The 27,599-nt window shown below is 38.3% G+C and overlaps 47 non-coding genes across 47 annotated transcripts; all 47 read right to left on the bottom strand.

Moving 5' to 3' along the window:
* Positions 1-258: 258 nt before the first annotated feature.
* LOC137590665 (U5 spliceosomal RNA) lies at positions 259-372 on the bottom strand. Its single transcript, XR_011034450.1, has one exon. It is a non-coding gene; the product is annotated as a U5 spliceosomal RNA (small nuclear RNA).
* A 343-nt stretch (positions 373-715) lies between these two features.
* LOC137591183 (U5 spliceosomal RNA) lies at positions 716-829 on the bottom strand. Its single transcript, XR_011034620.1, has one exon. It is a non-coding gene; the product is annotated as a U5 spliceosomal RNA (small nuclear RNA).
* Positions 830-1,172: 343 nt separating this feature from the next.
* On the bottom strand, positions 1,173-1,286 carry LOC137591178 (U5 spliceosomal RNA). The gene has a single exon (XR_011034618.1). It is a non-coding gene; the product is annotated as a U5 spliceosomal RNA (small nuclear RNA).
* A 343-nt stretch (positions 1,287-1,629) lies between these two features.
* LOC137590417 (U5 spliceosomal RNA) lies at positions 1,630-1,743 on the bottom strand. Its single transcript, XR_011034391.1, has one exon. It is a non-coding gene; the product is annotated as a U5 spliceosomal RNA (small nuclear RNA).
* A 343-nt stretch (positions 1,744-2,086) lies between these two features.
* LOC137591174 (U5 spliceosomal RNA) lies at positions 2,087-2,200 on the bottom strand. The gene has a single exon (XR_011034617.1). It is a non-coding gene; the product is annotated as a U5 spliceosomal RNA (small nuclear RNA).
* A 343-nt stretch (positions 2,201-2,543) lies between these two features.
* LOC137590956 (U5 spliceosomal RNA) lies at positions 2,544-2,657 on the bottom strand. The gene has a single exon (XR_011034562.1). It is a non-coding gene; the product is annotated as a U5 spliceosomal RNA (small nuclear RNA).
* A 343-nt stretch (positions 2,658-3,000) lies between these two features.
* LOC137591168 (U5 spliceosomal RNA) lies at positions 3,001-3,114 on the bottom strand. The gene has a single exon (XR_011034616.1). It is a non-coding gene; the product is annotated as a U5 spliceosomal RNA (small nuclear RNA).
* Positions 3,115-3,457: 343 nt separating this feature from the next.
* LOC137591164 (U5 spliceosomal RNA) lies at positions 3,458-3,571 on the bottom strand. Its single transcript, XR_011034612.1, has one exon. It is a non-coding gene; the product is annotated as a U5 spliceosomal RNA (small nuclear RNA).
* A 343-nt stretch (positions 3,572-3,914) lies between these two features.
* On the bottom strand, positions 3,915-4,028 carry LOC137590410 (U5 spliceosomal RNA). The gene has a single exon (XR_011034390.1). It is a non-coding gene; the product is annotated as a U5 spliceosomal RNA (small nuclear RNA).
* A 343-nt stretch (positions 4,029-4,371) lies between these two features.
* On the bottom strand, positions 4,372-4,485 carry LOC137590408 (U5 spliceosomal RNA). The gene has a single exon (XR_011034389.1). It is a non-coding gene; the product is annotated as a U5 spliceosomal RNA (small nuclear RNA).
* A 343-nt stretch (positions 4,486-4,828) lies between these two features.
* LOC137591160 (U5 spliceosomal RNA) lies at positions 4,829-4,942 on the bottom strand. The gene has a single exon (XR_011034611.1). It is a non-coding gene; the product is annotated as a U5 spliceosomal RNA (small nuclear RNA).
* Positions 4,943-5,285: 343 nt separating this feature from the next.
* LOC137590659 (U5 spliceosomal RNA) lies at positions 5,286-5,399 on the bottom strand. The gene has a single exon (XR_011034449.1). It is a non-coding gene; the product is annotated as a U5 spliceosomal RNA (small nuclear RNA).
* A 343-nt stretch (positions 5,400-5,742) lies between these two features.
* On the bottom strand, positions 5,743-5,856 carry LOC137590653 (U5 spliceosomal RNA). Its single transcript, XR_011034447.1, has one exon. It is a non-coding gene; the product is annotated as a U5 spliceosomal RNA (small nuclear RNA).
* A 343-nt stretch (positions 5,857-6,199) lies between these two features.
* Positions 6,200-6,313, bottom strand: LOC137591151 (U5 spliceosomal RNA). The gene has a single exon (XR_011034609.1). It is a non-coding gene; the product is annotated as a U5 spliceosomal RNA (small nuclear RNA).
* Positions 6,314-6,656: 343 nt separating this feature from the next.
* On the bottom strand, positions 6,657-6,770 carry LOC137589575 (U5 spliceosomal RNA). The gene has a single exon (XR_011034222.1). It is a non-coding gene; the product is annotated as a U5 spliceosomal RNA (small nuclear RNA).
* A 343-nt stretch (positions 6,771-7,113) lies between these two features.
* Positions 7,114-7,227, bottom strand: LOC137590621 (U5 spliceosomal RNA). Its single transcript, XR_011034438.1, has one exon. It is a non-coding gene; the product is annotated as a U5 spliceosomal RNA (small nuclear RNA).
* A 343-nt stretch (positions 7,228-7,570) lies between these two features.
* Positions 7,571-7,684, bottom strand: LOC137591146 (U5 spliceosomal RNA). Its single transcript, XR_011034608.1, has one exon. It is a non-coding gene; the product is annotated as a U5 spliceosomal RNA (small nuclear RNA).
* Positions 7,685-8,027: 343 nt separating this feature from the next.
* On the bottom strand, positions 8,028-8,141 carry LOC137590744 (U5 spliceosomal RNA). Its single transcript, XR_011034473.1, has one exon. It is a non-coding gene; the product is annotated as a U5 spliceosomal RNA (small nuclear RNA).
* Positions 8,142-8,484: 343 nt separating this feature from the next.
* On the bottom strand, positions 8,485-8,598 carry LOC137590404 (U5 spliceosomal RNA). The gene has a single exon (XR_011034387.1). It is a non-coding gene; the product is annotated as a U5 spliceosomal RNA (small nuclear RNA).
* Positions 8,599-8,941: 343 nt separating this feature from the next.
* LOC137591145 (U5 spliceosomal RNA) lies at positions 8,942-9,055 on the bottom strand. Its single transcript, XR_011034607.1, has one exon. It is a non-coding gene; the product is annotated as a U5 spliceosomal RNA (small nuclear RNA).
* Positions 9,056-9,397: 342 nt separating this feature from the next.
* LOC137591140 (U5 spliceosomal RNA) lies at positions 9,398-9,511 on the bottom strand. The gene has a single exon (XR_011034606.1). It is a non-coding gene; the product is annotated as a U5 spliceosomal RNA (small nuclear RNA).
* A 343-nt stretch (positions 9,512-9,854) lies between these two features.
* Positions 9,855-9,968, bottom strand: LOC137590648 (U5 spliceosomal RNA). Its single transcript, XR_011034446.1, has one exon. It is a non-coding gene; the product is annotated as a U5 spliceosomal RNA (small nuclear RNA).
* Positions 9,969-10,311: 343 nt separating this feature from the next.
* LOC137590644 (U5 spliceosomal RNA) lies at positions 10,312-10,425 on the bottom strand. Its single transcript, XR_011034443.1, has one exon. It is a non-coding gene; the product is annotated as a U5 spliceosomal RNA (small nuclear RNA).
* Positions 10,426-10,769: 344 nt separating this feature from the next.
* Positions 10,770-10,883, bottom strand: LOC137591136 (U5 spliceosomal RNA). The gene has a single exon (XR_011034604.1). It is a non-coding gene; the product is annotated as a U5 spliceosomal RNA (small nuclear RNA).
* Positions 10,884-11,226: 343 nt separating this feature from the next.
* LOC137591131 (U5 spliceosomal RNA) lies at positions 11,227-11,340 on the bottom strand. The gene has a single exon (XR_011034603.1). It is a non-coding gene; the product is annotated as a U5 spliceosomal RNA (small nuclear RNA).
* Positions 11,341-11,683: 343 nt separating this feature from the next.
* Positions 11,684-11,797, bottom strand: LOC137590737 (U5 spliceosomal RNA). The gene has a single exon (XR_011034471.1). It is a non-coding gene; the product is annotated as a U5 spliceosomal RNA (small nuclear RNA).
* Positions 11,798-12,140: 343 nt separating this feature from the next.
* Positions 12,141-12,254, bottom strand: LOC137591122 (U5 spliceosomal RNA). Its single transcript, XR_011034601.1, has one exon. It is a non-coding gene; the product is annotated as a U5 spliceosomal RNA (small nuclear RNA).
* A 343-nt stretch (positions 12,255-12,597) lies between these two features.
* Positions 12,598-12,711, bottom strand: LOC137591019 (U5 spliceosomal RNA). Its single transcript, XR_011034576.1, has one exon. It is a non-coding gene; the product is annotated as a U5 spliceosomal RNA (small nuclear RNA).
* Positions 12,712-13,053: 342 nt separating this feature from the next.
* LOC137590941 (U5 spliceosomal RNA) lies at positions 13,054-13,167 on the bottom strand. Its single transcript, XR_011034559.1, has one exon. It is a non-coding gene; the product is annotated as a U5 spliceosomal RNA (small nuclear RNA).
* Positions 13,168-13,510: 343 nt separating this feature from the next.
* On the bottom strand, positions 13,511-13,624 carry LOC137590817 (U5 spliceosomal RNA). The gene has a single exon (XR_011034511.1). It is a non-coding gene; the product is annotated as a U5 spliceosomal RNA (small nuclear RNA).
* Positions 13,625-13,967: 343 nt separating this feature from the next.
* LOC137590886 (U5 spliceosomal RNA) lies at positions 13,968-14,081 on the bottom strand. Its single transcript, XR_011034541.1, has one exon. It is a non-coding gene; the product is annotated as a U5 spliceosomal RNA (small nuclear RNA).
* Positions 14,082-14,424: 343 nt separating this feature from the next.
* Positions 14,425-14,538, bottom strand: LOC137590830 (U5 spliceosomal RNA). Its single transcript, XR_011034514.1, has one exon. It is a non-coding gene; the product is annotated as a U5 spliceosomal RNA (small nuclear RNA).
* A 342-nt stretch (positions 14,539-14,880) lies between these two features.
* Positions 14,881-14,994, bottom strand: LOC137590773 (U5 spliceosomal RNA). Its single transcript, XR_011034484.1, has one exon. It is a non-coding gene; the product is annotated as a U5 spliceosomal RNA (small nuclear RNA).
* A 343-nt stretch (positions 14,995-15,337) lies between these two features.
* On the bottom strand, positions 15,338-15,451 carry LOC137590537 (U5 spliceosomal RNA). The gene has a single exon (XR_011034421.1). It is a non-coding gene; the product is annotated as a U5 spliceosomal RNA (small nuclear RNA).
* Positions 15,452-15,794: 343 nt separating this feature from the next.
* On the bottom strand, positions 15,795-15,908 carry LOC137590731 (U5 spliceosomal RNA). Its single transcript, XR_011034470.1, has one exon. It is a non-coding gene; the product is annotated as a U5 spliceosomal RNA (small nuclear RNA).
* A 343-nt stretch (positions 15,909-16,251) lies between these two features.
* Positions 16,252-16,365, bottom strand: LOC137590672 (U5 spliceosomal RNA). The gene has a single exon (XR_011034451.1). It is a non-coding gene; the product is annotated as a U5 spliceosomal RNA (small nuclear RNA).
* A 343-nt stretch (positions 16,366-16,708) lies between these two features.
* Positions 16,709-16,822, bottom strand: LOC137590616 (U5 spliceosomal RNA). The gene has a single exon (XR_011034437.1). It is a non-coding gene; the product is annotated as a U5 spliceosomal RNA (small nuclear RNA).
* Positions 16,823-17,165: 343 nt separating this feature from the next.
* On the bottom strand, positions 17,166-17,279 carry LOC137590611 (U5 spliceosomal RNA). The gene has a single exon (XR_011034436.1). It is a non-coding gene; the product is annotated as a U5 spliceosomal RNA (small nuclear RNA).
* A 343-nt stretch (positions 17,280-17,622) lies between these two features.
* LOC137590554 (U5 spliceosomal RNA) lies at positions 17,623-17,736 on the bottom strand. Its single transcript, XR_011034424.1, has one exon. It is a non-coding gene; the product is annotated as a U5 spliceosomal RNA (small nuclear RNA).
* A 343-nt stretch (positions 17,737-18,079) lies between these two features.
* Positions 18,080-18,193, bottom strand: LOC137590606 (U5 spliceosomal RNA). Its single transcript, XR_011034435.1, has one exon. It is a non-coding gene; the product is annotated as a U5 spliceosomal RNA (small nuclear RNA).
* A 343-nt stretch (positions 18,194-18,536) lies between these two features.
* Positions 18,537-18,650, bottom strand: LOC137590726 (U5 spliceosomal RNA). The gene has a single exon (XR_011034468.1). It is a non-coding gene; the product is annotated as a U5 spliceosomal RNA (small nuclear RNA).
* A 343-nt stretch (positions 18,651-18,993) lies between these two features.
* LOC137590491 (U5 spliceosomal RNA) lies at positions 18,994-19,107 on the bottom strand. Its single transcript, XR_011034408.1, has one exon. It is a non-coding gene; the product is annotated as a U5 spliceosomal RNA (small nuclear RNA).
* Positions 19,108-19,449: 342 nt separating this feature from the next.
* On the bottom strand, positions 19,450-19,563 carry LOC137590340 (U5 spliceosomal RNA). The gene has a single exon (XR_011034367.1). It is a non-coding gene; the product is annotated as a U5 spliceosomal RNA (small nuclear RNA).
* A 343-nt stretch (positions 19,564-19,906) lies between these two features.
* LOC137590399 (U5 spliceosomal RNA) lies at positions 19,907-20,020 on the bottom strand. Its single transcript, XR_011034386.1, has one exon. It is a non-coding gene; the product is annotated as a U5 spliceosomal RNA (small nuclear RNA).
* A 6,407-nt stretch (positions 20,021-26,427) lies between these two features.
* LOC137590430 (U5 spliceosomal RNA) lies at positions 26,428-26,541 on the bottom strand. The gene has a single exon (XR_011034394.1). It is a non-coding gene; the product is annotated as a U5 spliceosomal RNA (small nuclear RNA).
* Positions 26,542-26,884: 343 nt separating this feature from the next.
* Positions 26,885-26,998, bottom strand: LOC137590392 (U5 spliceosomal RNA). Its single transcript, XR_011034383.1, has one exon. It is a non-coding gene; the product is annotated as a U5 spliceosomal RNA (small nuclear RNA).
* Positions 26,999-27,341: 343 nt separating this feature from the next.
* LOC137590376 (U5 spliceosomal RNA) lies at positions 27,342-27,455 on the bottom strand. The gene has a single exon (XR_011034380.1). It is a non-coding gene; the product is annotated as a U5 spliceosomal RNA (small nuclear RNA).
* Between the last annotated feature and the right edge of the window lie 144 nt (positions 27,456-27,599).

The raw sequence follows: 27,599 nt of genomic DNA, 5'->3' as shown, positions 1-27,599 counted from the left end.
AAACAAATCTCTTTGCGCTCAACTGACAGAAGAAACAACAGATTAAATATGTACATTAGGTAAAATTAATCGGGTTTATTTAATCTCGAGTAGTTTTAGAGATCAAATAAACCCCACCTCTGAGCTTCAACAAAAGTAATCTTGCACATATATTTTCATTTTAGTTTAATGACAGAGGTAGACATTGCAATGTGCCGTGTTGTTGAAGAAGCTGAACAAAAACAGGGCTTAAAATCTTTTATATTACACATTCAGGTGAGCTCTGTTTTCAAAGAGCAGCAAAAAATTGAGTAAAACTCTTGCTGTCCCACTCCACGGAAATCTTTAGTAAAAGGCGAAAGATTTATACGATCTGAAGTGAAACAAGAGTGATCTATTTTCTATGTACAAGTCACATCTACCCCCTTACGGACAACAACACTTTAAGTCCTGGTTCATCTTGAAAGCATGTTAAAACAAACAAATCTCTTTGCGCTCAACTGACAGAAGAAACAACAGATTAAATATGTACATTAGGTAAAATTAATCGGCTTTATTTAATCTCGAGTATTTTTAGAGATCAAATAAACCCCACCTCTGACCTCCAACAAAAGTAATCTTGCACATATATTTTCATTTTAGTTTAATGACAGAGGTAGACATTGCAATGTGCCGTGTTGTTGAAGAAGCTGAACAAAAACAGGGCTTAAAATCTTTTATATTACACATTCAGGTGAGCTCTGTTTTCACAGAGCAGCAAAAAATTGAGTAAAACTCTTGCTGTCCCACTCCACGGAAATCTTTAGTAAAAGGCGAAAGATTTATACGATCTGAAGTGAAACAAGAGTGATCTATTTTCTATGTACAAGTCACATCTACCCCCTTACGGACAACAACACTTTAAGTCCTGGTTCATCTTGAAAGCATGTTAAAACAAACAAATCTCTTTGCGCTCAACTGACAGAAGAAACAACAGATTAAATATGTACATTAGGTAAAATTAATCGGCTTTATTTAATCTCGAGTATTTTTAGAGATCAAATAAACCCCACCTCTGAGCTTCAACAAAAGTAATCTTGCACATATATTTTCATTTTAGTTTAATGACAGAGGTAGACATTGCAATGTGCCGTGTTGTTGAAGAAGCTGAACAAAAACAGGGCTTAAGATCTTTTATATTACACATTCAGGTGAGCTCTGTTTTCACAGAGCAGCAAAAAATTGAGTAAAACTCTTGCTGTCCCACTCCACGGAAATCTTTAGTAAAAGGCGAAAGATTTATACGATCTGAAGTGAAACAAGAGTGATCTATTTTCTATGTACAAGTCACATCTACCCCCTTACGGACAACAACACTTTAAGTCCTGGTTCATCTTGAAAGCATGTTAAAACAAACAAATCTCTTTGCGCTCAACTGACAGAAGAAACAACAGATTAAATATGTACATTAGGTAAAATTAATCGGCTTTATTTAATCTCGAGTATTTTTAGAGATCAAATAAACCCCACCTCTGAGCTTCAACAAAAGTAATCTTGCACATATATTTTCATTTTTGTTAAAGGACAGAGGTTGACATTGCAATGTGCCGTGTTGTTGAAGAAGCTCAACAAAAACAGGGCTTAAAATCTTTTATATTACACATTCAGGTGAGCTCTGTTTTCACAGAGCGGCAAAAAATTGAGTAAAACTCTTGCTGTCCCACTCCACGGAAATCTTTAGTAAAAGGCGAAAGATTTATACGATCTGAAGTGAAACAAGAGTGATCTATTTTCTATGTACAAGTCACATCTACCCCCTTACGGACAACAACACTTTAAGTCCTGGTTCATCTTGAAAGCATGTTAAAACAAACAAATCTCTTTGCGCTCAACTGACAGAAGAAACAACAGATTAAATATGTACATTAGGTAAAATTAATCGGCTTTATTTAATCTCGAGTATTTTTAGAGATCAAATAAACCCCACCTCTGACCTCCAACAAAAGTAATCTTGCACATATATTTTCATTTTAGTTTAATGACAGAGGTAGACATTGCAATGTGCCGTGTTGTTGAAGAAGCTGAACAAAAACAGGGCTTAAAATCTTTTATATTACACATTCAGGTGAGCTCTGTTTTCACAGAGCAGCAAAAAATTGAGTAAAACTCTTGCTGTCCCACTCCACGGAAATCTTTAGTAAAAGGCGAAAGATTTATACGATCTGAAGTGAAACAAGAGTGATCTATTTTCTATGTACAAGTCACATCTAAACCCTTACGGACAACAACACTTTAAGTCCTGGTTCATCTTGAAAGCATGTTAAAACAAACAAATCTCTTTGCGCTCAACTGACAGAAGAAACAACAGATTAAATATGTACATTAGGTAAAATTAATCGGGTTTATTTAATCTCGAGTAGTTTTAGAGATCAAATAAACCCCACCTCTGAGCTTCAACAAAAGTAATCTTGCACATATATTTTCATTTTAGTTTAATGACAGAGGTAGACATTGCAATGTGCCGTGTTGTTGAAGAAGCTGAACAAAAACAGGGCTTAAAATCTTTTATATTACACATTCAGGTGAGCTCTGTTTTCAAAGAGCAGCAAAAAATTGAGTAAAACTCTTGCTGTCCCACTCCACGGAAATCTTTAGTAAAAGGCGAAACATTTATACGATCTGAAGTGAAACAAGAGTGATCTATTTTCTATGTACAAGTCACATCTACCCCCTTACGGACAACAACACTTTAAGTCCTGGTTCATCTTGAAAGCATGTTAAAACAAACAAATCTCTTTGCGCTCAACTGACAGAAGAAACAACAGATTAAATATGTACATTAGGTAAAATTAATCGGCTTTATTTAATCTCGAGTATTTTTAGAGATCAAATAAACCCCACCTCTGACCTCCAACAAAAGTAATCTTGCACATATATTTTCATTTTAGTTTAATGACAGAGGTAGACATTGCAATGTGCCGTGTTGTTGAAGAAGCTGAACAAAAACAGGGCTTAAAATCTTTTATATTACACATTCAGGTGAGCTCTGTTTTCACAGAGCAGCAAAAAATTGAGTAAAACTCTTGCTGTCCCACTCCACGGAAATCTTTAGTAAAAGGCGAAAGATTTATACGATCTGAAGTGAAACAAGAGTGATCTATTTTCTATGTACAAGTCACATCTACCCCCTTACGGACAACAACACTTTAAGTCCTGGTTCATCTTGAAAGCATGTTAAAACAAACAAATCTCTTTGCGCTCAACTGACAGAAGAAACAACAGATTAAATATGTACATTAGGTAAAATTAATCGGCTTTATTTAATCTCGAGTATTTTTAGAGATCAAATAAACCCCACCTCTGAGCTTCAACAAAAGTAATCTTGCACATATATTTTCATTTTAGTTTAATGACAGAGGTAGACATTGCAATGTGCCGTGTTGTTGAAGAAGCTGAACAAAAACAGGGCTTAAGATCTTTTATATTACACATTCAGGTGAGCTCTGTTTTCACAGAGCAGCAAAAAATTGAGTAAAACTCTTGCTGTCCCACTCCACGGAAATCTTTAGTAAAAGGCGAAAGATTTATACGATCTGAAGTGAAACAAGAGTGATCTATTTTCTATGTACAAGTCACATCTACCCCCTTACGGACAACAACACTTTAAGTCCTGGTTCATCTTGAAAGCATGTTAAAACAAACAAATCTCTTTGCGCTCAACTGACAGAAGAAACAACAGATTAAATATGTACATTAGGTAAAATTAATCGGCTTTATTTAATCTCGAGTATTTTTAGAGATCAAATAAACCCCACCTCTGAGCTTCAACAAAAGTAATCTTGCACATATATTTTCATTTTTGTTAAAGGACAGAGGTTGACATTGCAATGTGCCGTGTTGTTGAAGAAGCTCAACAAAAACAGGGCTTAAAATCTTTTATATTACACATTCAGGTGAGCTCTGTTTTCACAGAGCGGCAAAAAATTGAGTAAAACTCTTGCTGTCCCACTCCACGGAAATCTTTAGTAAAAGGCGAAAGATTTATACGATCTGAAGTGAAACAAGAGTGATCTATTTTCTATGTACAAGTCACATCTAAACCCTTACGGACAACAACACTTTAAGTCCTGGTTCATCTTGAAAGCATGTTAAAACAAACAAATCTCTTTGCACTCCACTGACAGAAGAAACAACAGATTATATATGTACATTAGGTAAAATTAATCGGGTTTATTTAATCTCGAGTAATTTTAGGGATCAAATAAACCCCACCTCTGACCTCCAACAAAAGTAATCTTGCACATATATTTTCATTTTTGTTAAAGGACAGAGGTTGACATTGCAATGTGCCGTGTTGTTGAAGAAGCTCAACAAAAACAGGGCTTAAAATCTTTTATATTACACATTCAGGTGAGCTCTGTTTTCACAGAGCGGCAAAAAATTGAGTAAAACTCTTGCTGTCCCACTCCACGGAAATCTTTAGTAAAAGGCGAAAGATTTATACGATCTGAAGTGAAACAAGAGTGATCTATTTTCTATGTACAAGTCACATCTACCCCCTTACGGACAACAACACTTTAAGTCCTGGTTCATCTTGAAAGCATGTTAAAACAAACAAATCTCTTTGCGCTCAACTGACAGAAGAAACAACAGATTAAATATGTACATTAGGTAAAATTAATCGGCTTTATTTAATCTCGAGTATTTTTAGAGATCAAATAAACCCCACCTCTGACCTCCAACAAAAGTAATCTTGCACATATATTTTCATTTTAGTTTAATGACAGAGGTAGACATTGCAATGTGCCGTGTTGTTGAAGAAGCTGAACAAAAACAGGGCTTAAAATCTTTTATATTACACATTCAGGTGAGCTCTGTTTTCACAGAGCAGCAAAAAATTGAGTAAAACTCTTGCTGTCCCACTCCACGGAAATCTTTAGTAAAAGGCGAAAGATTTATACGATCTGAAGTGAAACAAGAGTGATCTATTTTCTATGTACAAGTCACATCTAAACCCTTACGGACAACAACACTTTAAGTCCTGGTTCATCTTGAAAGCATGTTAAAACAAACAAATCTCTTTGCGCTCAACTGACAGAAGAAACAACAGATTAAATATGTACATTAGGTAAAATTAATCGGGTTTATTTAATCTCGAGTAGTTTTAGAGATCAAATAAACCCCACCTCTGAGCTTCAACAAAAGTAATCTTGCACATATATTTTCATTTTAGTTTAATGACAGAGGTAGACATTGCAATGTGCCATGTTGTTGAAGAAGCTGAACAAAAACAGGGCTTAAAATCTTTTATATTACACATTCAGGTGAGCTCTGTTTTCAAAGAGCAGCAAAAAATTGAGTAAAACTCTTGCTGTCCCACTCCACGGAAATCTTTAGTAAAAGGCGAAAGATTTATACGATCTGAAGTGAAACAAGAGTGATCTATTTTCTATGTACAAGTCACATCTACCCCCTTACGGACAACAACACTTTAAGTCCTGGTTCATCTTGAAAGCATGTTAAAACAAACAAATCTCTTTGCGCTCCACTGACAGAAGAAACAACAGATTAAATATGTACATTAGGTAAAATTAATCGGGTTTATTTAATCTCGAGTAGTTTTAGAGATCAAATAAACCCCACCTCTGAGCTTCAACAAAAGTAATCTTGCACATATATTTTCATTTTAGTTTAATGACAGAGGTAGACATTGCAATGTGCCGTGTTGTTGAAGAAGCTGAACAAAAACAGGGCTTAAAATCTTTTATATTACACATTCAGGTGAGCTCTGTTTTCAAAGAGCAGCAAAAAATTGAGTAAAACTCTTGCTGTCCCACTCCACGGAAATCTTTAGTAAAAGGCGAAAGATTTATACGATCTGAAGTGAAACAAGAGTGATCTATTTTCTATGTACAAGTCACATCTACCCCCTTACGGACAACAACACTTTAAGTCCTGGTTCATCTTGAAAGCATGTTAAAACAAACAAATCTCTTTGCGCTCAACTGACAGAAGAAACAACAGATTAAATATGTACATTAGGTAAAATTAATCGGCTTTATTTAATCTCGAGTATTTTTAGAGATCAAATAAACCCCACCTCTGACCTCCAACAAAAGTAATCTTGCACATATATTTTCATTTTTGTTAAAGGACAGAGGTAGAAATTGCAATGTGCCGTGTTGTTGAAGAATCTGAACAAAAACAGGGCTCAAGATGTTTTATATTACACATTCAGGTGAGCTCTGTTTTCACAGAGCAGCAAAAAATTGAGTAAAACTCTTGCTGTCCCACTCCACGGAAATCTTTAGTAAAAGGCGAAAGATTTATACGATCTGAAGTGAAACAAGAGTGATCTATTTTCTGTGTACAAGTCACATCTACCCCCTTACGGACAACAACACTTTAAGTCCTGGTTCATCTTGAAAGCATGTTAAAACAAACAAATCTCTTTGCGCTCCACTGACAGAAGAAACAACAGATTAAATATGTACATTAGGTAAAATTAATCGGCTTTATTTAATCTCGAGTAGTTTTAGAGATCAAATAAACCCCACCCTTGACCTCCAACAAAAGTAATCTTGCACATATATTTTCATTTTTGTTAAAGGACAGACGTAGAAATTGCAATGTGCCGTGTTGTTGAAGAAGCTGAACAAAAACAGGGCTTAAGATCTTTTATATTACACATTCAGGTGAGCTCTGTTTTCACAGAGCAGCAAAAAATTGAGTAAAACTCTTTCTGTCCCACTCCACGGAAATCTTTAGTAAAAGGCGAAAGATTTATACGATCTGAAGTGAAACAAGAGTGATCTATTTTCTATGTACAAGTCACATCTACCCCCTTACGGACAACAACACTTTAAGTCCTGGTTCATCTTGAAAGCATGTTAAAACAAACAAATCTCTTTGCGCTCAACTGACAGAAGAAACAACAGATTAAATATGTACATTAGGTAAAATTAATCGGGTTTATTTAATCTCGAGTCATTTTAGAGATCAAATAAACCCCACCTCTGACCTCCAACAAAAGTAATCTTGCACATATATTTTCATTTTTGTTAAAGGACAGAAGTAGAAATTGCAATGTGCCGTGTTGTTGAAGAAGCTCAACAAAAACAGGGCTTAAAATCTTTTATATTACACATTCAGGTGAGCTCTGTTTTCACAGAGCGGCAAAAAATTGAGTAAAACTCTTGCTGTCCCACTCTACGGAAATCTTTAGTAAAAGGCGAAAGATTTATACGATCTAAAGTGAAACAAGAGTGATCTATTTTCTATGTACAAGTCACATCTACCCCCTTACGGACAACAACACTTTAAGTCCTGGTTCATCTTGAAAGCATGTTAAAACAAACAAATCTCTTTGCGCTCAACTGACAGAAGAAACAACAGATTAAATATGTACATTAGGTAAAATTAATCGGCTTTATTTAATCTCGAGTAGTTTTAGAGATCAAATAAACCCCACCTCTGAGCTTCAACAAAAGTAATCTTGCACAAATATTTTCATTTTTGTTAAAGGACAGAAGTAGAAATTGCAATGTGCCGTGTTGTTGAAGAAGCTGAACAAAAACAGGGCTTAAGATCTTTTATATTACACATTCAGGTGAGCTCTGTTTTCACAGAGCAGCAAAAAATTGAGTAAAACTCTTGCTGTCCCACTCCACGGAAATCTTTAGTAAAAGGCGAAAGATTTATACGATCTGAAGTGAAACAAGAGTGATCTATTTTCTATGTACAAGTCACATCTACCCGCTTACGGACAACAACACTTTAAGTCCTGGTTCATCTTGAAAGCATGTTAAAACAAACAAATCTCTTTGCACTCCACTGACAGAAGAAACAACAGATTATATATGTACATTAGGTAAAATTAATTGGGTTTATTTAATCTCGAGTAATTTTAGAGATCAAATAAACCCCACCTCTGAGCTTCAACAAAAGTAATCTTGCACATATATTTTCATTTTTGTTAAAGGACAGAAGTATAAATTGCAATGTTCCGTGTTGTTGAAGAAGCTGAACAAAAACAGGGCTTAAAATCTTTTATATTACACATTCAGGTGAGCTCTGTTTTCACAGAGCAGCAAAAAATTGAGTAAAACTCTTGCTGTCCCACTCCACGGAAATCTTTAGTAAAAGGCGAAAGATTTATACGATCTGAAGTAAAACAAGAGTGATCTATTTTCTATGTATAAGTCACATCTACCCCCTTACGGACAACAACACTTTAAGTCCTGGTTCATATTGAAAGCATGTTAAAACAAACAAATCTCTTTGCACTCCACTGACAGAAGAAACAACAGATTATATATGTACATTAGGTAAAATTAATCGGGTTTATTTAATCTCGAGTAATTTTAGAGATCAAATAAACCCCACCTCTGACCTCCAACAAAAGTAATCTTGCACATATATTTTCATTTTTGTTAAAGGACAGAGGTTGACATTGCAATGTGCCGTGTTGTTGAAGAAGCTCAACAAAAACAGGGCTTAAAATCTTTTATATTACACATTCAGGTGAGCTCTGTTTTCACAGAGCGGCAAAAAATTGAGTAAAACTCTTGCTGTCCCACTCCACGGAAATCTTTAGTAAAAGGCGAAAGATTTATACGATCTGAAGTGAAACAAGAGTGATCTATTTTCTATGTACAAGTCACATCTACCCCCTTATGGACAACAACACTTTAAGTCCTGGTTCATCTTGAAAGCATGTTAAAACAAACAAATCTCTTTGCGCTCAACTGACAGAAGAAACAACAGATTAAATATGTACATTAGGTAAAATTAATCGGCTTTATTTAATCTCGAGTAGTTTTAGAGATCAAATAAACCCCACCCTTGACCTCCAACAAAAGTAATCTTGCACATATATTTTCATTTTTGTTAAAGGACAGAAGTAGAAATTGCAATGTGCCGTGTTGTTGAAGAAGCTGAACAAAAACAGGGCTTAAGATCTTTTATATTACACATTCAGGTGAGCTCTGTTTTCACAGAGCAGCAAAAAATTGAGTAAAACTCTTGCTGTCCCACTCCACGGAAATCTTTAGTAAAAGGCGAAAGATTTATACGATCTGAAGTGAAACAAGAGTGATCTATTTTCTATGTACAAGTCACATCTACCCCCTTACGGACAACAACACTTTAAGTCCTGGTTCATCTTGAAAGCATGTTAAAACAAACAAATCTCTTTGCGCTCGACTGACAGAAGAAACAACAGATTAAATACGTACATTAGGTAAAATTAATCGGCTTTATTTAATCTCGAGTAGTTTTAGGGACAAATAAACCCCACCTCTGAGCTTCAACAAAAGTAATCTTGCACATATATTTTCATTTTAGTTTAATGACAGAGGTAGACATTGCAATGTGCCGTGTTGTTGAAGAAGCTGAACAAAAACAGGGCTTAAAATCTTTTATATTACACATTCAGGTGAGCTCTGTTTTCACAGAGCAGCAAAAAATTGAGTAAAACTCTTGCTGTCCCACTCCACGGAAATCTTTAGTAAAAGGCGAAAGATTTATACGATCTGAAGTGAAACAAGAGTGATCTATTTTCTATGTACAAGTCACATCTAAACCCTTACGGACAACAACACTTTAAGTCCTGGTTCATCTTGAAAGCATGTTAAAACAAACAAATCTCTTTGCGCTCAACTGACAGAAGAAACAACAGATTAAATATGTACATTAGGTAAAATTAATCGGGTTTATTTAATCTCGAGTAGTTTTAGAGATCAAATAAACCCCACCTCTGAGCTTCAACAAAAGTAATCTTGCACTTATATTTTCATTTTAGTTTAATGACAGAGGTAGACATTGCAATGTGCCGTGTTGTTGAAGAAGCTGAACAAAAACAGGGCTTAAAATCTTTTATATTACACATTCAGGTGAGCTCTGTTTTCAAAGAGCAGCAAAAAATTGAGTAAAACTCTTGCTGTCCCACTCCACGGAAATCTTTAGTAAAAGGCGAAAGATTTATACGATCTGAAGTGAAACAAGAGTGATCTATTTTCTATGTACAAGTCACATCTACCCCCTTACGGACAACAACACTTTAAGTCCTGGTTCATCTTGAAAGCATGTTAAAACAAACAAATCTCTTTGCGCTCCACTGACAGAAGAAACAACAGATTAAATATGTACATTAGGTAAAATTAATCGGGTTTATTTAATCTCGAGTAGTTTTAGAGATCAAATAAACCCCACCTCTGAGCTTCAACAAAAGTAATCTTGCACATATATTTTCATTTTAGTTTAATGACAGAGGTAGACATTGCAATGTGCCGTGTTGTTGAAGAAGCTGAACAAAAACAGGGCTTAAAATCTTTTATATTACACATTCAGGTGAGCTCTGTTTTCAAAGAGCAGCAAAAAATTGAGTAAAACTCTTGCTGTCCCACTCCACGGAAATCTTTAGTAAAAGGCGAAAGATTTATACGATCTGAAGTGAAACAAGAGTGATCTATTTTCTATGTACAAGTCACATCTACCCCCTTACGGACAACAACACTTTAAGTCCTGGTTCATCTTGAAAGCATGTTAAAAACAAACAAATCTCTTTGCGCTCAACTGACAGAAGAAACAACAGATTAAATATGTACATTAGGTAAAATTAATCGGCTTTATTTAATCTCGAGTATTTTTAGAGATCAAATAAACCCCACCTCTGACCTCCAACAAAAGTAATCTTGCACATATATTTTCATTTTTGTTAAAGGACAGAGGTAGAAATTGCAATGTGCCGTGTTGTTGAAGAAGCTGAACAAAAACAGGGCTCAAGATGTTTTATATTACACATTCAGGTGAGCTCTGTTTTCACAGAGCAGCAAAAAATTGAGTAAAACTCTTGCTGTCCCACTCCACGGAAATCTTTAGTAAAAGGCGAAAGATTTATACGATCTGAAGTGAAACAAGAGTGATCTATTTTCTGTGTACAAGTCACATCTACCCCCTTACGGACAACAACACTTTAAGTCCTGGTTCATCTTGAAAGCATGTTAAAACAAACAAATCTCTTTGCGCTCAACTGACAGAAGAAACAACAGATTAAATATGTACATTAGGTAAAATTGATCGGCTTTATTCAATCTCGAGTGTTTTTAGAGATCAAATAAACCCCACCTCTGACCTCCAACAAAAGTAATCTTGCACATATATTTTCATTTTTGTTAAAGGACAGAGGTTGACATTGCAATGTGCCGTGTTGTTGAAGAAGCTGAACAAAAACAGGGCTTAAAATCTTTTATATTACACATTCAGGTGAGCTCTGTTTTCACAGAGCAGCAAAAAATTGAGTAAAACTCTTGCTGTCCCACTCCACGGAAATCTTTAGTAAAAGGCGAAAGATTTATACGATCTGAAGTGAAACAAGAGTGATCTATTTTCTATGTACAAGTCACATCTACCCGCTTACGGACAACAACACTTTAAGTCCTGGTTCATCTTGAAAGCATGTTAAAACAAACAAATCTCTTTGCACTCCACTGACAGAAGAAACAACAGATTATATATGTACATTAGGTAAAATTAATTGGGTTTATTTAATCTCGAGTAATTTTAGAGATCAAATAAACCCCACCTCTGAGCTTCAACAAAAGTAATCTTGCACATATATTTTCATTTTTGTTAAAGGACAGAAGTAGAAATTGCAATGTTCCGTGTTGTTGAAGAAGCTGAACAAAAACAGGGCTTAAAATCTTTTATATTACACATTCAGGTGAGCTCTGTTTTCACAGAGCAGCAAAAAATTGAGTAAAACTCTTGCTGTCCCACTCCACGGAAATCTTTAGTAAAAGGCGAAAGATTTATACGATCTGAAGTAAAACAAGAGTGATCTATTTTCTATGTACAAGTCACATCTACCCCCTTACGGACAACAACACTTTAAGTCCTGGTTCATATTGAAAGCATGTTAAAACAAACAAATCTCTTTGCACTCCACTGACAGAAGAAACAACAGATTATATATGTACATTAGGTAAAATTAATCGGGTTTATTTAATCTCGAGTAATTTTAGAGATCAAATAAACCCCACCTCTGACCTCCAACAAAAGTAATCTTGCACATATATTTTCATTTTTGTTAAAGGACAGAGGTTGACATTGCAATGTGCCGTGTTGTTGAAGAAGCTCAACAAAAACAGGGCTTAAAATCTTTTATATTACACATTCAGGTGAGCTCTGTTTTCACAGAGCAGCAAAAAATTGAGTAAAACTCTTGCTGTCCCACTCCACGGAAATCTTTAGTAAAAGGCGAAAGATTTATACGATCTGAAGTGAAACAAGAGTGATCTATTTTCTATGTACAAGTCACATCTACCCCCTTATGGACAACAACACTTTAAGTCCTGGTTCATCTTGAAAGCATGTTAAAACAAACAAATCTCTTTGCGCTCAACTGACAGAAGAAACAACAGATTAAATATGTACATTAGGTAAAATTAATCGGCTTTATTTAATCTCGAGTAGTTTTAGAGATCAAATAAACCCCACCCTTGACCTCCAACAAAAGTAATCTTGCACATATATTTTCATTTTTGTTAAAGGACAGAAGTAGAAATTGCAATGTGCCGTGTTGTTGAAGAAGCTGAACAAAAACAGGGCTTAAGATCTTTTATATTACACATTCAGGTGAGCTCTGTTTTCACAGAGCAGCAAAAAATTGAGTAAAACTCTTGCTGTCCCACTCCACGGAAATCTTTAGTAAAAGGCGAAAGATTTATACGATCTGAAGTGAAACAAGAGTGATCTATTTTCTATGTACAAGTCACATCTACCCCCTTACGGACAACAACACTTTAAGTCCTGGTTCATCTTGAAAGCATGTTAAAACAAACAAATCTCTTTGCGCTCGACTGACAGAAGAAACAACAGATTAAATACGTACATTAGGTAAAATTAATCGGCTTTATTTAATCTCGAGTAGTTTTAGGGACAAATAAACCCCACCTCTGAGCTTCAACAAAAGTAATCTTGCACATATATTTTCATTTTAGTTTAATGACAGAGGTAGACATTGCAATGTGCCGTGTTGTTGAAGAAGCTGAACAAAAACAGGGCTTAAAATCTTTTATATTACACATTCAGGTGAGCTCTGTTTTCACAGAGCAGCAAAAAATTGAGTAAAACTCTTGCTGTCCCACTCCACGGAAATCTTTAGTAAAAGGCGAAAGATTTATACGATCTGAAGTGAAACAAGAGTGATCTATTTTCTATGTACAAGTCACATCTAAACCCTTACGGACAACAACACTTTAAGTCCTGGTTCATCTTGAAAGCATGTTAAAACAAACAAATCTCTTTGCGCTCAACTGACAGAAGAAACAACAGATTAAATATGTACATTAGGTAAAATTAATCGGGTTTATTTAATCTCGAGTAGTTTTAGAGATCAAATAAACCCCACCTCTGAGCTTCAACAAAAGTAATCTTGCACATATATTTTCATTTTAGTTTAATGACAGAGGTAGACATTGCAATGTGCCGTGTTGTTGAAGAAGCTGAACAAAAACAGGGCTTAAAATCTTTTATATTACACATTCAGGTGAGCTCTGTTTTCAAAGAGCAGCAAAAAATTGAGTAAAACTCTTGCTGTTCCACTCCACAGAAATCTTTAGTAAAAGGCGAAAGATTTATACGATCTGAAGTGAAACAAGAGTGATCTATTTTCTATGTACAAGTCACATCTACCCCCTTACGGACAACAACACTTTAAGTCCTGGTTCATCTTGAAAGCATGTTAAAACAAACAAATCTCTTTGCGCTCAACTGACAGAAGAAACAACAGATTAAATATGTACATTAGGTAAAATTAATCGGCTTTATTTAATCTCGAGTATTTTTAGAGATCAAATAAACCCCACCTCTGACCTCCAACAAAAGTAATCTTGCACATATATTTTCATTTTTGTTAAAGGACAGAGGTAGAAATTGCAATGTGCCGTGTTGTTGAAGAAGCTGAACAAAAACAGGGCTCAAGATGTTTTATATTACACATTCAGGTGAGCTCTGTTTTCACAGAGCAGCAAAAAATTGAGTAAAACTCTTGCTGTCCCACTCCACGGAAATCTTTAGTAAAAGGCGAAAGATTTATACGATCTGAAGTGAAACAAGAGTGATCTATTTTCTATGTACAAGTCACATCTACCCCCTTACGGACAACAACACTTTAAGTCCTGGTTCATCTTGAAAGCATGTTAAAACAAACAAATCTCTTTGCGCTCAACTGACAGAAGAAACAACAGATTAAATATGTACATTAGGTAAAATTAATCGGCTTTATTTAATCTCGAGTAGTTTTAGAGATCAAATAAACCCCACCCTTGACCTCCAACAAAAGTAATCTTGCACATATATTTTCATTTTTGTTAAAGGACAGAAGTAGAAATTGCAATGTGCCGTGTTGTTGAAGAAGCTGAACAAAAACAGGGCTTAAGATCTTTTATATTACACATTCAGGTGAGCTCTGTTTTCACAGAGCAGCAAAAAATTGAGTAAAACTCTTGCTGTCCCACTCCACGGAAATCTTTAGTAAAAGGCGAAAGATTTATACGATCTGAAGTGAAACAAGAGTGATCTATTTTCTATGTACAAGTCACATCTACCCCCTTACGGACAACAACACTTTAAGTCCTGGTTCATCTTGAAAGCATGTTAAAACAAACAAATCTCTTTGCGCTCGACTGACAGAAGAAACAACAGATTAAATACGTACATTAGGTAAAATTAATCGGCTTTATTTAATCTCGAGTAGTTTTAGGGACAAATAAACCCCACCTCTGAGCTTCAACAAAAGTAATCTTGCACATATATTTTCATTTTAGTTTAATGACAGAGGTAGACATTGCAATGTGCCGTGTTGTTGAAGAAGCTGAACAAAAACAGGGCTTAAAATCTTTTATATTACACATTCAGGTGAGCTCTGTTTTCACAGAGCAGCAAAAAATTGAGTAAAACTCTTGCTGTCCCACTCCACGGAAATCTTTAGTAAAAGGCGAAAGATTTATACGATCTGAAGTGAAACAAGAGTGATCTATTTTCTATGTACAAGTCACATCTAAACCCTTACGGACAACAACACTTTAAGTCCTGGTTCATCTTGAAAGCATGTTAAAACAAACAAATCTCTTTGCGCTCAACTGACAGAAGAAACAACAGATTAAATATGTACATTAGGTAAAATTAATCGGGTTTATTTAATCTCGAGTAGTTTTAGAGATCAAATAAACCCCACCTCTGAGCTTCAACAAAAGTAATCTTGCACATATATTTTCATTTTAGTTTAATGACAGAGGTAGACATTGCAATGTGCCGTGTTGTTGAAGAAGCTGAACAAAAACAGGGCTTAAAATCTTTTATATTACACATTCAGGTGAGCTCTGTTTTCAAAGAGCAGCAAAAAATTGAGTAAAACTCTTGCTGTTCCACTCCACGGAAATCTTTAGTAAAAGGCGAAAGATTTATACGATCTGAAGTGAAACAAGAGTGATCTATTTTCTATGTACAAGTCACATCTACCCGCTTACGGACAACAACACTTTAAGTCCTGGTTCATCTTGAAAGCATGTTAAAACAAACAAATCTCTTTGCGCTCAACTGACAGAAGAAACAACAGATTAAATATGTACATTAGGTAAAATTAATCGGCTTTATTTAATCTCGAGTATTTTTAGAGATCAAATAAACCCCACCTCTGACCTCCAACAAAAGTAATCTTGCACATATATTTTCATTTTTGTTAAAGGACAGAGGTAGAAATTGCAATGTGCCGTGTTGTTGAAGAAGCTGAACAAAAACAGGGCTCAAGATGTTTTATATTACACATTCAGGTGAGCTCTGTTTTCACAGAGCAGCAAAAAATTGAGTAAAACTCTTGCTGTCCCACTCCACGGAAATCTTTAGTAAAAGGCGAAAGATTTATACGATCTGAAGTGAAACAAGAGTGATCTATTTTCTGTGTACAAGTCACATCTACCCCCTTACGGACAACAACACTTTAAGTCCTGGTTCATCTTGAAAGCATGTTAAAACAAACAAATCTCTTTGCGCTCCACTGACAGAAGAAACAACAGATTAAATATGTACATTAGGTAAAATTAATCGGCTTTATTTAATCTCGAGTAGTTTTAGAGATCAAATAAACCCCACCCTTGACCTCCAACAAAAGTAATCTTGCACATATATTTTCATTTTTGTTAAAGGACAGACGTAGAAATTGCAATGTGCCGTGTTGTTGAAGAAGCTGAACAAAAACAGGGCTTAAGATCTTTTATATTACACATTCAGGTGAGCTCTGTTTTCACAGAGCAGCAAAAAATTGAGTAAAACTCTTGCTGTCCCACTCCACGGAAATCTTTAGTAAAAGGCGAAAGATTTATACGATCTGAAGTGAAACAAGAGTGATCTATTTTCTATGTACAAGTCACATCTACCCCCTTACGGACAACAACACTTTAAGTCCTGGTTCATCTTGAAAGCATGTTAAAACAAACAAATCTCTTTGCGCTCAACTGACAGAAGAAACAACAGATTAAATATGTACATTAGGTAAAATTAATCGGGTTTATTTAATCTCGAGTCATTTTAGAGATCAAATAAACCCCACCTCTGACCTCCAACAAAAGTAATCTTGCACATATATTTTCATTTTTGTTAAAGGACAGAAGTAGAAATTGCAATGTGCCGTGTTGTTGAAGAAGCTCAACAAAAACAGGGCTTAAAATCTTTTATATTACACATTCAGGTGAGCTCTGTTTTCACAGAGCAGCAAAAAATTGAGTAAAACTCTTGCTGTCCCACTCCACGGAAATCTTTAGTAAAAGGCGAAAGATTTATACGATCTGAAGTGAAACAAGAGTGATCTATTTTCTATGTACAAGTCACATCTACCCCCTTACGGACAACAACACTTTAAGTCCTGGTTCATCTTGAAAGCATGTTAAAACAAACAAATCTCTTTGCGCTCCACTGACAGAAGAAACACCAGATTAAATATGTACATTAGGTAAAATTAATCGGGTTTATTTAATCTCGAGTCATTTTAGAGATCAAATAAACCCCACCTCTGACCTCCAACAAAAGTAATCTTGCACATATATTTTCATTTTTGTTAAAGGACAGAGGTTGACATTGCAATGTGCCGTGTTGTTGAAGAAGCTCAACAAAAACAGGGCTTAAAATCTTTTATATTACACATTCAGGTGAGCTCTGTTTTCACAGAGCGGCAAAAAATTGAGTAAAACTCTTGCTGTCCCACTCTACGGAAATCTTTAGTAAAAGGCGAAAGATTTATACGATCTAAAGTGAAACAAGAGTGATCTATTTTCTATGTACAAGTCACATCTACCCCCTTACGGACAACAACACTTTAAGTCCTGGTTCATCTTGAAAGCATGTTAAAACAAACAAATCTCTTTGCGCTCAACTGACAGAAGAAACAACAGATTAAATATGTACATTAGGTAAAATTAATCGGCTTTATTTAATCTCGAGTAGTTTTAGAGATCAAATAAACCCCACCTCTGAGCTTCAACAAAAGTAATCTTGCACAAATATTTTCATTTTTGTTAAAGGACAGAAGTAGAAATTGCAATGTGCCGTGTTGTTGAAGAAGCTGAACAAAAACAGGGCTTAAGATCTTTTATATTACACATTCAGGTGAGCTCTGTTTTCACAGAGCAGCAAAAAATTGAGTAAAACTCTTGCTGTCCCACTCCACGGAAATCTTTAGTAAAAGGCGAAAGATTTATACGATCTGAAGTGAAACAAGAGTGATCTATTTTCTATGTACAAGTCACATCTACCCCCTTACGGACAACAACACTTTAAGTCCTGGTTCATCTTGAAAGCCTGTTAAAACAAACAAATCTCTTTGCGCTCAACTGACAGAAGAAACAACAGATTAAATATGTACATTAGGTAAAATTGATCGGCTTTATTCAATCTCGAGTGTTTTTAGAGATCAAATAAACCCCACCTCTGACCTCCAACAAAAGTAATCTTGCACATATATTTTCATTTTTGTTAAAGGACAGAGGTTGACATTGCAATGTGCCGTGTTGTTGAAGAAGCTGAACAAAAACAGGGCTTAAAATCTTTTATATTACACATTCAGGTGAGCTCTGTTTTCACAGAGCAGCAAAAAATTCAGTAAAACTCTTGCTGTCCCACTCCACGGAAATCTTTAGTAAAAGGCGAAAGATTTATACGATCTGAAGTGAAACAAGAGTGATCTATTTTCTATGTACAAGTCACATCTACCCGCTTACGGACAACAACACTTTAAGTCCTGGTTCATCTTGAAAGCATGTTAAAACAAACAAATCTCTTTGCACTCCACTGACAGAAGAAACAACAGATTATATATGTACATTAGGTAAAATTAATTGGGTTTATTTAATCTCGAGTAATTTTAGAGATCAAATAAACCCCACCTCTGAGCTTCAACAAAAGTAATCTTGCACATATATTTTCATTTTTGTTAAAGGACAGAAGTAGAAATTGCAATGTTCCGTGTTGTTGAAGAAGCTGAACAAAAACAGGGCTTAAAATCTTTTATATTACACATTCAGGTGAGCTCTGTTTTCACAGAGCAGCAAAAAATTGAGTAAAACTCTTGCTGTCCCACTCCACGGAAATCTTTAGTAAAAGGCGAAAGATTTATACGATCTGAAGTAAAACAAGAGTGATCTATTTTCTATGTACAAGTCACATCTACCCCCTTATGGACAACAACACTTTAAGTCCTGGTTCATCTTGAAAGCATGTTAAAACAAACAAATCTCTTTGCGCTCAACTGACAGAAGAAACAACAGATTAAATATGTACATTAGGTAAAATTAATCGGCTTTATTTAATCTCGAGTAGTTTTAGAGATCAAATAAACCCCACCCTTGACCTCCAACAAAAGTAATCTTGCACATATATTTTCATTTTTGTTAAAGGACAGAAGTAGAAATTGCAATGTGCCGTGTTGTTGAAGAAGCTGAACAAAAACAGGGCTTAAGATCTTTTATATTACACATTGAGGTGAGCTCTGTTTTCACAGAGCAGCAAAAAATTGAGTAAAACTCTTGCTGTCCCACTCCACGGAAATCTTTAGTAAAAGGCGAAAGATTTATACGATCTGAAGTGAAACAAGAGTGATCTATTTTCTATGTACAAGTCACATCTACCCCCTTACGGACAACAACACTTTAAGTCCTGGTTCATCTTGAAAGCATGTTAAAACAAACAAATCTCTTTGCGCTCGACTGACAGAAGAAACAACAGATTAAATACGTACATTAGGTAAAATTAATCGGCTTTATTTAATCTCGAGTAGTTTTAGGGACAAATAAACCCCACCTCTGAGCTTCAACAAAAGTAATCTTGCACATATATTTTCATTTTAGTTTAATGACAGAGGTAGACATTGCAATGTGCCGTGTTGTTGAAGAAGCTGAACAAAAACAGGGCTTAAAATCTTTTATATTACACATTCAGGTGAGCTCTGTTTTCACAGAGCAGCAAAAAATTGAGTAAAACTCTTGCTGTCCCACTCCACGGAAATCTTTAGTAAAAGGCAAAAGATTTATACGATCTGAAGTGAAACAAGAGTGATCTATTTTCTGTGTACAAGTCACATCTACCCCCTTACGGACAACAACACTTTAAGTCCTGGTTCATCTTGAAAGCATGTTAAAACAAACAAATCTCTTTGCGCTCAACTGACAGAAGAAACAACAGATTAAATATGTACATTAGGTAAAATTAATCGGCTTTATTTAATCTCGAGTATTTTTAGAGATCAAATAAACCCCACCTCTGAGCTTCAACAAAAGTAATCTTGCACATATATTTTCATTTTTGTTAAAGGACAGAGGTTGACATTGCAATGTGCCGTGTTGTTGAAGAAGCTCAACAAAAACAGGGCTTAAAATCTTTTATATTACACATTCAGGTGAGCTCTGTTTTCACAGAGCGGCAAAAAATTGAGTAAAACTCTTGCTGTCCCACTCCACGGAAATCTTTAGTAAAAGGCGAAAGATTTATACGATCTGAAGTGAAACAAGAGTGATCTATTTTCTATGTACAAGTCACATCTACCCCCTTACGGACAACAACACTTTAAGTCCTGGTTCATCTTGAAAGCATGTTAAAACAAACAAATCTCTTTGCGCTCAACTGACAGAAGAAACAACAGATTAAATATGTACATTAGGTAAAATTAATCGGCTTTATTTAATCTCGAGTAGTTTTAGAGATCAAATAAACCCCACCCTTGACCTCCAACAAAAGTAATCTTGCACATATATTTTCATTTTTGTTAAAGGACAGAAGTAGAAATTGCAATGTGCCGTGTTGTTGAAGAAGCTGAATGTTACGGCCGTAGCTCATCCGTTTGTGATTGTGTGTCCCTCTGCGGCCCTGCCTTTGAGCTGCTGGCCCTGCCCTGCTCTGCTCCCTGATGCTCCGCCCTCCGTCAGTGCCAGGTGTGGTGGTTCTGGGACTCCTGACTGCACCTCGTCACCAGACCAGCTCCTGATTGGTGTGCTGTCCTCCTGCCTGGCCCAAGCCCTGCCACGTCACCTGGCGGGGACACTTTAAAAGGCTCTGCAAGCCAGCTAGTCAGGGCGCCTGTCTGACTGTGGCAGCACGCCTTTGACCTCTGACGAATTACGAACTTGTGACCTTGCTTATATGTTGAATTTGTATCAGACCCTTGGTTAAATCTTGTTTAATTGGAGTATTTTTGTTAGTGAAATTTTGATCTTTGAAATGCGCCTATTGGCTGAGAACCTTAGTTAAACATTTGTACTTATTTGCGAGAATTTTGAATAAATGTTTTATGTTCCCCCTTTTTGAAATCCGTATTATGTTATCTATCCAGTCCTCTAGCTGGGTCGTAACATAAGTGGGGGCTCGTCCGGGAATCGAACACGGGACCTCTCGCACTAGTTGGTTTATTGTCCTCTCACACTAGTTGGGTAATTGACCTCTTGCACCTGTTGGGTAATTGACCTCTCACTCGTGTGTTAATTGAGATCGTTGATTTTGTGCAGCTGTCATGTCCCAGTTTGACTTAGACACTTTCTTAGCTTCCCCCTCGCTAACGGTAATAAATATCTGTAGAAAAGATGACTTATTAAATATAGCCAGTCATTTCAGTCTCTCGGTGCCAAAACCAATTTTGAAAAGGGAGCTCAAGGCTCTGGTTACGGGTAAGTTGGTGGAAGTGGGACTGATTGAGGCTCCAATGCCAACAGGGTCAGCCAAGGTTGAAGAGGTCCCCCTGGGTGGAGAGGCTGGTAGCCTACCACTTAAGGGTGACTCTTCAAAGGGTGGGGATGATGATGGAGCCTCAGACGAGGGCTCCCGTTCCCCTTCCCTCAGCAGTTCCGGGTCCAAGGATGCAGCCCGTTTGAAGGTGCGCATCGCTCGCCTGAAAATGGAAGCCCAGGTGAAGGCGGAAACCAGACAGGCTGAGCTGCAGTATCAGCTTGAGGTAAAGAGAATGGAGATGGAGAAAGCTGTACGGCTGCGTGAGCTGGAGATTGAGGCTCTGAGGTTGACTCAGAAGCCCAGTGTGTCTACTGGTTCTGATACCAGAACCCACTCTTCCACCACTTCCCTGCCAGCGGCCTTTGACATCGGTAAGAACATTGTTTTGGTTCCTACCTTTCGAGAGACTGAAGTGGACTCCTATTTTGGTGCATTTGAACGTATAGCTAAAGCTTTACAGTGGCCACCTGATGTGTGGGCCCTTTTGCTACAATGCAAAATTCAGGGGAAAGCTCAGGAAGCTGTCGCAGGTCTTCCGGTTGAGGATAGTTTAATTTATGACTCTGTTAAAGCTGCTATCCTTCGCGCCTATGAACTTGTACCTGAGGCCTATAGACAGAAATTCCGAAATCATAAAAAGGCCTCATCCCAGACTCATGTAGAGTTTGCCAGGGAGAAAAATACTCTTTTTGATAAATGGTGTACTGCTTGTAAGGCTAACGACTTTGACTCTTTGAAAGAGCTAATTTTGATGGAGGATTTTAAAAAGTGTCTTCCAGAACGCATTGTGGTGTATATAAATGAACAAAAGGTGTCCAGCTTGTCCTCTGCTGCTGTGTTAGCGGATGAGTTTGTTTTAACGCACAAAACAGTTTTTTCCTCTGGTGCCGAGGAAAAGCCTCGTTCGCCTCCTGCTCGGCAAAACTCTCTCCCCTCTGGTAGCCCTAAGAAAGAGAACAGGGAGTGTTTTTACTGCCATAGGTCTGGACATCTCATCGCCAACTGCTTAGCCCTGAAAAACAAGTCTTTGAGCTCATCACAGCCAAAAGGTGTCGGAATAATTAGAGCCGAGTCACGCGTCAGCACGGACTCCACTGGTGAGCCGCCTGATCCCTGTTTTAACCCGTTTGTATCAGACTGTTTAGTCTCCCTATCAGGTGAACCCGATGACCAGTGCCCAGTGCGTATGTTGCGTGACACTGCTTGTTCACAATCTGTGATCCTGGCTAATGTGTTGCCGTTTTCTGAGACGTCTGCTTGTGGTTACAGTGCTGTTTTACGTGGTATTGAGATGGGTTATGTTCCGCGTCCTGTGCACCGTCTCCACGTGCAATCAAAACTAGTAACAGGATTCTTCCCAGTTGCTATCTGTCCTGCGCTGCCTATTAAAGGGATATCATTTTTAATGGGTAACGATATAGCTGGTGGTAAAGTTACCCCCGCGTTAGAAGTGTTGGATATCCCTCAGTGCGCACAGACATATAAACCTCGGTCGTCTTCTGAGGCCTTTCCATCTTGTGTTTTAACTCGAGCACAAGCTCGAAAAGGTGATAATGTGTCTCTATCCGACAGTTTTCTGATGCCGGCCTTCTCAGGAGAGGCTGAGCCAGAGACGGAGGCAGAATGCGCCCCGGAGCCTCCGTGCGTAAAGGCTGCTCCAACCTCTCCTGACAGCTCGTCTCTTCCGGTGTCTCGTGACCGCCTGTGTGCTGCGCAAAGGGCGGACCCGACGCTACAGAAATGCTTCTCAGGTGTGGAGAGTGCTGACAAAGCAAAGGGTAAAAAGGTGGCTTATTTACTCGATGGTGAAATTTTAATGCGTAAATGGTCCCCTTCCCTCTCCGACGCAGAATGGAGTGATATATTTCAGATAGTTGTCCCTTCAGTGTACCGTTCACATGTGCTATCTGTGGCACATGACAGTCAGTGGTCGGGACATTTGGGTGTGACTAAAACATACCAACAAATTATGAAACATTTCTTTTGGCCTGGGTTGAAATCTGATGTCGCCAAATACTGCCGCTCCTGTCACATCTGCCAAATTTCAGGAAAACCAAACCAACCCATTCCTCCCGCTCCATTGCACCCCATACCCGCCATAGGAGAACCATTCGAACAAATAATAGTAGATTGTGTCGGACCTTTACCCAGAACAAAAGGTGGAAACCAGTTTTTACTGACCGTTATGTGCGCCGCCACTCGTTTCCCCGAGGCCATCCCGCTGCGAAATATCACAGCCAGATCCGTAGTCAAAGCCTTAACACGGTTCTTTTCCACATTCGGCCTTCCGCGTGTTATTCAGACAGACCAAGGCAGCAACTTTAAACCCAACCTGTTCAAGCAGGTGCTGTCCACTCTAAAGGTGCAGCATGTAGTCTCCAGCCCGTACCATCCCGAATCTCAGGGCGCGTTAGAACGTTGGCACCAGACGTTAAAGTCGATGCTTCGTAAATATTGTTTGGAGACTACAAACTGTTGGGATGAAGGAGTCCCCTTTGTTGTGTTTGCGGCTCGTGAAGCTGTACAAGAATCCCTCGGATTCAGCCCCGCTGAGCTCGTTTTTGGACACACGCCCCGCGGTCCGTTGAAGTTTCTTCAGGAGACATTTCTGTCATCCACCGCTTCTCCTCAGAGTAACGTGTTAGATTACGTCAGTAAATTTCGCGAGCGATTGCACCATGCTCGGTCGTTTGCAAAAGACTCTTTATCCTCCTCTCAAAATGAAATGAAACGTCGGTTTGATCGTTCTGCTGTTCCACGACGGTTTCACCCCGGTGACAAAGTTTTGGCGTTACTGCCCATCCCAGGCCCCGCGCTCTCGGCTAAGTTTTGCGGCCCGTATGAAGTCCGTGAGTGCCTCAGTGAGACGGACTATGTCATTTGTACACCCGAGAGAAAACGCAAAACCCGTGTATGTCACATAAATATGCTGAAGCGGTATTACTCCAGAGAGAGTCCAGAAAATACCGAGAAGCTGTCCGAGCCTGCACAGCCACCTGTGACTCCCCGAAGCTGCGCACTAATAATGGCGGAGTCACCCGACCAGACCAATGACGTAGCTGTGCGCGCCTCCACCCATCAAAGCCCCCGTCTGTCCAACTCGGAAATGTTAATGGTATTGGCAGATCACTTATCCCACCTGTCACCTGAGCAACAGGTTGACATAACGGAGTTAACAAAACGATACTCTTGTCTGTTTGGTGACGTTCCATCCCGGACTACTGTCACACTACATGACATTGACGTGGGTGATGCTCGGCCGATCAAACAACACCATTACCGTGTAAACGCCTCTAAGCGCGCCATAATGAAAAGAGAGGCTGAGTATTTATTAGAAAATGGTTTAGCCATCCACAGCTCCAGTCCCTGGAGTTCTCCATGTCTTCTGGACACTAAGCCCGACGGTTCACATCGTTTTATTACGGACTACCGAAAAGTCAACGCCGTTACTGTACCTGACTCCTATCCGTTACCGAGGATGGAAGATTGTGTGGATAATGTGGGTTCAGCAAAGTTCGTGAGCAAGTTAGATTTGCTCAAAGGTTACTGGCAGGTGCCGCTAACCAAGCGTGCATCTTTGATTTCCGCTTTTGTAACCCCCGACTACTTCTTGGAATACACCGTCATGGCCTTCGGTATGTGTAACGCACCGGCCACCTTTCAGCGTCTCATTAACTCCGTGCTGGCCGGTTTATCTCATTGTAGTGCTTATCTGGACGATCTTATTGTGTACACCTCCACGTGGGAGGAGCACATCCAGATCTTGGAACAGGTGTTCGCACGCCTCGCCAACGCATCCCTCACCATAAATTTGGCCAAGTGTGAATTCGGTAAAGCCACTGTCACCTACTTGGGGAGACAGGTGGGCCAGGGACAGGTGCGACCTGTAGAGGCTAAGATTTGTGCCATCTCAGAGTTCATTGTGCCATCCACCAGGAGAGCCCTGCGCCGCTTTCTGGGCATGGCTGGTTACTACCGCAGCTTCTGTAGAAATTTTTCCACCGTGGTGCGACCACTAACCAACCTCCTTAGCCCAAAAGTAGAATTTGTGTGGTCCCCAGAGTGTCAGACTGCTTTTGAGAGTATAAAATCACTTCTGTGCCACTCTCCCGTTCTCGCTGCGCCTGACCTCTCTCGACCCTTTAAACTAGAGGTTGATGCCAGTGGGGTGGGAGCCGGTGCTGTCCTGCTGCAGGAGGATGGGGATGGAGTATATCACCCAATCGCATTCTTTTCACGAAAATTCAACAAGTACCAGGTCAACTACTCCACCATTGAGCAAGAAACCTTAGCTTTGTTGTTGGCACTCCGGCACTTCGAAGTTTACCTCGGGTCCAGTCCTTTGCCAGTTACAGTTTTTACAGATCATAACCCTCTCACCTTTCTATCCCGCATGTATAATCACAACCAGCGTCTCATGCGGTGGGCACTGGTCGTTCAGGACTACAACCTGAACATACAACATAAACAGGGGTCTGAGAATGTGTTGGCTGATGCTCTGTCCAGACAGTAAGTATGGTGTTTGTATTTTGGGAGATTTGAACAATTTTTGTAGTATGCTTTTAGTTTAGATGGGTAATTTGATATGTAACCCAGTGGGGTTCCATTTTTAAGGGGGGGAGTGTTACGGCCGTAGCTCATCCGTTTGTGATTGTGTGTCCCTCTGCGGCCCTGCCTTTGAGCTGCTGGCCCTGCCCTGCTCTGCTCCCTGATGCTCCGCCCTCCGTCAGTGCCAGGTGTGGTGGTTCTGGGACTCCTGACTGCACCTCGTCACCAGACCAGCTCCTGATTGGTGTGCTGTCCTCCTGCCTGGCCCAAGCCCTGCCACGTCACCTGGCGGGGACACTTTAAAAGGCTCTGCAAGCCAGCTAGTCAGGGCGCCTGTCTGACTGTGGCAGCACGCCTTTGACCTCTGACGAATTACGAACTTGTGACCTTGCTTATATGTTGAATTTGTATCAGACCCTTGGTTAAATCTTGTTTAATTGGAGTATTTTTGTTAGTGAAATTTTGATCTTTGAAATGCGCCTATTGGCTGAGAACCTTAGTTAAACATTTGTACTTATTTGCGAGAATTTTGAATAAATGTTTTATGTTCCCCCTTTTTGAAATCCGTATTATGTTATCTATCCAGTCCTCTAGCTGGGTCGTAACACTGAACAAAAACAGGGCTTAAGATCTTTTATATTACACATTCAGGTGAGCTCTGTTTTCACAGAGCAGCAAAAAATTGAGTAAAACTCTTGCTGTCCCACTCCACGGAAATCTTTAGTAAAAGGCGAAAGATTTATACGATCTGAAGTGAAACAAGAGTGATCTATTTTCTATGTACAAGTCACATCTACCCCCTTACGGACAACAACACTTTAAGTCCTGGTTCATCTTGAAAGCATGTTAAAACAAACAAATCTCTTTGCGCTCAACTGACAGAAGAAACAACAGATTAAATATGTACATTAGGTAAAATTAATCGGCTTTATTTAATCTCGAGTATTTTTAGAGATCAAATAAACCCCACCTCTGAGCTTCAACAAAAGTAATCTTGCACATATATTTTCATTTTTGTTAAAGGACAGAGGTTGACATTGCAATGTGCCGTGTTGTTGAAGAAGCTCAACAAAAACAGGGCTTAAAATCTTTTATATTACACATTCAGGTGAGCTCTGTTTTCACAGAGCGGCAAAAAATTGAGTAAAACTCTTGCTGTCCCACTCCACGGAAATCTTTAGTAAAAGGCGAAAGATTTATACGATCTGAAGTGAAACAAGAGTGATCTATTTTCTATGTACAAGTCACATCTACCCCCTTACGGACAACAACACTTTAAGTCCTGGTTCATCTTGAAAGCATGTTAAAACAAACAAATCTCTTTGCGCTCAACTGACAGAAGAAACAACAGATTAAATATGTACATTAGGTAAAATTAATCGGCTTTATTTAATCTCGAGTAGTTTTAGAGATCAAATAAACCCCACCCTTGACCTCCAACAAAAGTAATCTTGCACATATATTTTCATTTTTGTTAAAGGACAGAGGTTGACATTGCAATGTGCCGTGTTGTTGAAGAAGCTGAACAAAAACAGGGCTTAAGATCTTTTATATTACACATTCAGGTGAGCTCTGTTTTCACAGAGCAGCAAAAAATTGAGTAAAACTCTTGCTGTCCCACTCCACGGAAATCTTTAGTAAAAGGCGAAAGATTTATACGATCTGAAGTGAAACAAGAGTGATCTATTTTCTATGTACAAGTCACATCTACCCCCTTACGGACAACAACACTTTAAGTCCTGGTTCATCTTGAAAGCATGTTAAAACAAACAAATCTCTTTGCGCTCAACTGACAGAAGAAACAACAGATTAAATATGTACATTAG

Source organism: Antennarius striatus, chromosome 2 (assembly GCF_040054535.1).
Source record: "Antennarius striatus isolate MH-2024 chromosome 2, ASM4005453v1, whole genome shotgun sequence".
NCBI classification, from domain to species: domain Eukaryota; kingdom Metazoa; phylum Chordata; class Actinopteri; order Lophiiformes; family Antennariidae; genus Antennarius; species Antennarius striatus.
Note: the sequence above shows the minus strand (reverse complement) of the source record. Positions and strands in the feature narration are given on the sequence as shown.